Below are 6579 nucleotides of genomic sequence, written 5' to 3'. Positions count from 1 at the left end.
GCTGAATTGTGAAATCAAAGAGCCTCCATCCTGTAGTAATTAATTACAGAAGATATCAGAGAGGCATCATCAAAAAGCAACACTCAGACTAATACAATGTAGCCATTGATGAATTTTTTAAAATGCATGAAAGCATCAGTAGATGAAGCCTCTGGCAGTGTCTATGAAATTTTGAAAGTAATTTTGATCAAAGTTACCCTAATAATATTTGAGAATCTAAGAACAGCAACTCAGCCTTACCTATCTCAATATTTCTAACACTTAGGAAAATGTCTGATACAGATTTAACATGTAACAAAATATTTTTAGAATAAATGAATACTTTCTCATTCCCTTAATTATTCTGCTTATCCTCTTTGCTTTAACTTCACTTTGTCTAATGGTTGGTCTACTTCCTTCTTTATGGTAATTGGGATTATCTCAATTTAGAGTCAAACTTACAGGGACTATGGAATATAACTAAGTCATAGAGCATCCTTCAAGGAAGAAATGGCAACCAAAATCTCTGCTCACGGTATGCAAAAAAAGGGTAGCAAAGTTATACTGGGTTCGAATGACTATCACCTTCTTTGAGAAGCAACCTGGTACATACCTAACAATGGCATTGAGTTGGCTGATGATCCTTGAAGTTAGATAGATGGAGGCATTCTAGTTCTGCCTGAACTGCCAGTACCCTAAAGAAGAGCAAACACCTGTTTTCTCCTAGTGGTAATGATCAGGCTCAGGTTATGGCTTTTTCATTATTAGAGAGGTATGCTAAGGTTCATAATAACATTCAACCCTACCAAGAAATGGCAGTGTGGATAGTATATGGCTAGTGTGACATAAAGGTGTAGGAAAATAATGTTATCTAGCGAATGAGATTCATCAGACACCAGGAAATATTTATTTCAGGATGACTAATGGTCCTAAATCTACTATCTCAAAAAAAAAAAAAATGCTTAAGTTTCACCCCCATAAAAATTCAAAATAAAATTAAAAATTATCTTTTAAAAAGTGCCAAAAAGTCCTACCATGTTTTGATTCATCCCGATGATAGATGCTTCAATATTTATTTTCAAATAGTAAGTACAAAACAGATTTTTTAAAAAATAGTGGATGTTTTTCAGTCTCCTGCAATGCTTATGATCAGTTTGCCATTTAAGTAGCCCAGGAGTGGGTCTATGATGCCCAAACTTGGTCTAGCAACTCCCTTCCTACTGCAGAACCCAGACTAAAATTGTGACACCTCCATTGGTAACATGTGATTCTGAGATAGGTAATTCCATTCAAGAGTCAACAGAGGCAGTCACATAGGATATACCTGTGTGCTGTGCTTTGTCACTATGCCCTTAATGCATTTAAAAATTGTGTTTACTCATTGTGAATATCTTATAAATGTACATGATATAACATTTAAAACTATGATACATTAATAGGTAAAAGTGAGTATACCTCCTGCTTTTCTGTGTCCTTTCAGATGTATCTGAAATATATGTGTTCTTTATTTTTATACAAACTGAGTATATCACATGAAGCACATTGTTCTGCACCTTATTTTTCAGTACAGCTAGAGTGGATCCATGAATGTACAGCATTTCTTTGAAGCGATACACTGTAATGTTTTACCAGTGCCTATAAATTATTCCAGATAAGCTATCATATAATACAACACGGATTGTCATTAAATATATCCCTTTACACAACTGTGATTATGTTCTAGAATATGTCCATATGGCATTTTCAGTTATTTTGAAAGGTATTTTCAAAATTTCTTTCTTAGTAGTTGTTTTAGTTTACACATCAGCAGTTCAAAAACACATCGCAAGTTTTGGAAATGCTTTTAATTTTATCTCCTTCTTTTCCTCATAACTACATATCCATCTTTCAAGATCAGGTTTCCTGTGCTTGTTAAATTGACTACCTTTTAAGTTTTATCTGAAATAGGAATCTACCTTCATGATATTTTACTTTTTTCTTTTTTTAACTTTACTTTAGGTGTAAACTATATCCAGCATTTCTTCCCATGTTTAAAACTAATTGGTTTTTGTAAATTAATTTTCAGCTTAATAAATTATTTTATCCTTCACAAATATTTTTGACTCTACAGTTTTGAAAAATTAATTTTGTTTTACAGTAATTACAAAATCTCCAGAGAATTTTATATTTTTTCTAATTTTTATACCTCTTATTTTCCTTTATCTATTCACATTGCCTTATAACTCACAATGATATACAGTGGTGGTAATAAAGAGTTTCCTTGTTGCCGGGCACGGTGGCTCAAGCCTGTAATCCCAGCACTTTGGGAGGCCGAGGCGGGTGGATCACGAGGTCAAGAGATCGAGACCATCCTGGTCAACATGGTGAAACCCCGTCTCTACTAAAAATACAAAACATTAGCTGGGCATGGTGGCACATGCCTGTAATCCCAGCTACTCAGGAGGCTGAGGCAGGAGAATTGCCTGAACCCAGGAGGCGGAGGTTGCGGTGAGCCGAGATCGCGCCATTGCACTCCAGCCTGGGTAAAAAGAGCGAAACTCTGTCTCAAAAAAAAAAAAAAAAAAAAAGAGTTTCCTTGTTTTGTTGTTTGCTTTAATGAGAATACTGTTTTGCCATGAGTATATCTCAAACTATTGTTATTTTATACAAAATAAATGTTAAATTCTGACAATTTTTATAACATTTTTGGAGATTATTATAATTTGTCCTTCCTAGCGAAATTTTTTAATAGGTTACCCAATAATAAAACATTATTTTATTCCTAGAAAAATCATAGCTGGTAATGATTTATTATGCTTTTAATATTTTTCTAGAGTCTGTTAAGTTTTTAATTTAAATTTTTGTATTGAGATAAAGTATTCATAACATAAAATATTACAGCAATGTAAAAAAGATAAAATGTTATCTTTTTTATATTGTGGTAAGATATGTATAACATAACATTTATTATTTAACCATTTTTAAATGTTTAGTTCAGTGATATTAGTTACATTTACATGTTTGAGTTATCCAACCACTTTTACTCTGCTACTCATAACTTTAATGGAATCTTTAAGTTATCCATTGCTGATTATTTTATCAAACTATTTATCTTATTTAGAGTTTTATCTTTTATCTTCTTTCTTTTCTTCTTGTTAACTTTGATCCATGATTAAAGTATTCTCTTGAAACACTTTAAAATTCTCATCTTTTTACATTTAAACAACAGGAAAATTGGAAAAGAATGTCACAACTATAACATGTTATTTGCCTAATGCTATACTCTGTCCATGGCTCTTCACATTCATTATTTTATGTGATTCTTAAAAGACTCCCTATAGGACATACACAATAACTATCATAAATAGCAATTCCTGTTAGTACATATGATGTAACCGATCACAATGCAGGTGTTCATATCTGGACAACATGCAATAAAATAAACACTTCACTATTTTTTTGAAAACCAACTGTAAGTTTAGATACTTAACTTCAGGACTAGAGTATCACAGTCATCAGTGCAACACTACATTGGACGTTGCTAACTTCCTTAAAATTCTTTTTCATTTCTTATAAAACAAGGCAAATATATAATTACATGTAGTCTTTGGAAAACAGTTATTTGGAAATAAGAAATTTAGAATACCAACATTGTGTTCCTGCATAGCATTCTCGTTTTCACTCCAGAGCCACTTTTTAAAATTTAAAAACCATCTGATGCCCCAGGTAGATTTATCTAATAATCATGTGAATAACACTAAATAATTGAAATCACTTTTAGAAATTTGGTGAACAATACTGAAATAAAGTGAAAATATTTACTGAGTCCTTTCTACTGGCCCTTTAGATCTCAGCTTAAATGATTACTTTATTAGGGAAGCCATTCATAGCTCTTCAGGCCAAGTGAGATCTCCATGTTAATATACACTAATTACATTCTATTTGTTACTTCTGCCACCCTTTCAATTGAATTGAAATAAGAATATGTATTATCATTTCTTTGCATATATTTCTCCTGCTAGACATGACCCTGGTTAATATATCACATTATTAATACAGAATTATCACATCTGTGACAATCCAATATAGAGTTAAATAAACGAAGTAACCATCAACTGTGCAGTTTTGGACTGAGGCATGTGATGAAACAAACCATACAATTAGGGTTTTACCTTCAAAATATTCATAATTCACAAGGCTCCACAGGGCACTTGTGTGAAGTAGAGTTGAAACTATTCAACAAGTACTTATTACATATCTACTCTGAGTAAGCTCCAATCTGAAGATTGTGAAGAATACACAGGCATCCAAATAGTACAAAGTAATAAATTACAGATCTAATTAGGAGGTCAGAGTGACATAAAATTTTTTTATAAAATTCTTCTTTAGTTTCTGAAGGAGCAGCGAAATGTGACTTGGAAAGAGCAGAAAAATATTTGTATGTGCACAAAGAAGGCATAAGTTCTTTGTGAGATATGACAAGGATATTGGTTTGGCTGACTCAGTCCCAGTAGTTAAATAAAATGAAGAATTTAACTGGTTGTCTTTGTTCCCTTAACAATATGAACTATTGCTCACAAGAATGAAGAAGGATGTCTAAAGAATTTAAACAGAAACAAAGAAAACTTTATATAACTTTACATGTATATACTTTATATACATATACACATGTATATATGTATACATATGTGTGTATGTGTATATATATACACATACATGCATACATGTTTACATGTATATGTATGCACACAAATGCGTGTGTGTATATATTTGTGTGTATTTATGTTTGTATATTTGTGTGTTTGTGTATTTTGCACCAGTCCCAGTATTTCCCCTTGAGTGATCCTTTATGGCATGCTATATTCTCCCTAGGGAACTGTGAGTACCAAAACTCTGTAACTCTTTCAGATTTCTTTCTATTTATCTGTCTTTGCCCTCACGATACCTCACATAAAGTAAAGTGGCCAAACCCCTGTTAACAGGACATAAATATTCAATCAATTTCAGCAAAAGTGTATTAAGTTTCAGAATCTAATCAACTGAAACTCCCAGAGCATCTTATTTGTCAGCATGACTCTAACAGTCTGTGTTCAAATGAACAAAGGAAATTGAGACATTTACTTCTGTTATCTAAGAGAGTAAGCTGGAAAAGGTGAACCAGTTGAATGCCTGTGTCCAAGCCAGTTGTTAACTGAAAACATTCACAGTGTTATCAGCCTATAGAAGGATGATACCCAACTCCAGAAAAATAAAATATGCTTTTAATTGACAAGAGCAATTAGGTTTTGACACCTTAAAAATAAATCAAGAAGATAAAATTTATTATAAGCTTTTTCCTGTAAAATATGCAAGTATGTCAAAATAAGAAAGCCTATTGTAAAAATAATGAAATAATTTTACAGTTTTATGCAACTAGCTGAATGTGGAGTTTTAATTCACTTAAGGGCTATTTTTCACATCTTGTTTTAATGGATCCTTTTCTGAGGCTTATCTTTAAAGAGATTTGAGATGGAGGAAGCAATAAAAGGGGCAGGATATGGTTTTTGCCAGGAGTACTCAATGAACTTATTCTGTAGCAGCTGTGTTCCCTAGGCATCTGTATGAGTCCAGAAAACTTTCAGACTTGAAATAACACAACCATGAATCACTATTAGATGTATTTATCAAACTGTGTTATTAACCTAGCTCTAAAGTTCTCTGGAGAAAAAGCAGTAACAAAATAATTTATAATTTTGACATATGTCCTATTCATAGCCTGGGGCATCAGATATTTTTGATTCCTTTCTAGTCAATAAACTATAGCTTGATTTATCTAAACATCTTTTTGTCTGATTCTATTAGCTACTTTTTGCTTTTAGGAAAATATTAGAACTACTCTTCTAGGGAAAAATCAAAGCAGAGGACCTCTGGGTGAGTATATGGTTGAACATCAAGGATCTGACCTGAATTTGAATTCTAGATCCTAGACTGACTGGTTTTACAAGCTTGAGATGATCACTTAAAATCTCTGCGCGTCTGTTTCATATCTTTAAAATATCAACAATGGTATCTTTCTTTGAGAGTTCTCAGAATTTAAAGAGTTAACGCATATAAATACTCTATATAAAACCTTCTAGGTAGGAGGTTCTAAATAGTTTGTAAACGTGGGTAAAATTTACCTAGGCTGTATCTCTACATATTAACATAAATTTAAGCCAACAAAAGAAGGATTTGCCTTGCCTGGTCTATCAATGTCTTGCCTTCATTGTTGTCTTTGGCCTGATTATAACAGACTTATGTTTCATGATACATTTAACACTTGAGTGCTTTCCTAAGTATTTTACACAGAAATAATTGTTTTTATTTTAACAAAATTAAGAAGTTACCATGGATTAAACATATAACCACCAATCATCATACTAAGAATTTTGTTTTAATCTGAAAATCCTCCTGTGGTTTTGATCTTTATTTGTAGGTTCTTTCTCACTTGTTTCCTCTGTTACTTCCTACCTTCCTGCCTTCCTTCTATCCTTATGCCCTATCCCCTTTTATATATTCTAAGTAGAGTTTATACAGAGAGAACACCTAGCCCTCCTTGTACACAAGTTTCAGCTTTGTCAACATTTACTAATAGTTGCCTAA

The sequence above is a fragment of the Saimiri boliviensis genome, chromosome 6 (assembly GCF_048565385.1).
Source record: "Saimiri boliviensis isolate mSaiBol1 chromosome 6, mSaiBol1.pri, whole genome shotgun sequence".
NCBI classification, from domain to species: domain Eukaryota; kingdom Metazoa; phylum Chordata; class Mammalia; order Primates; family Cebidae; genus Saimiri; species Saimiri boliviensis.
This window is presented reverse-complemented; position numbering follows the sequence as displayed.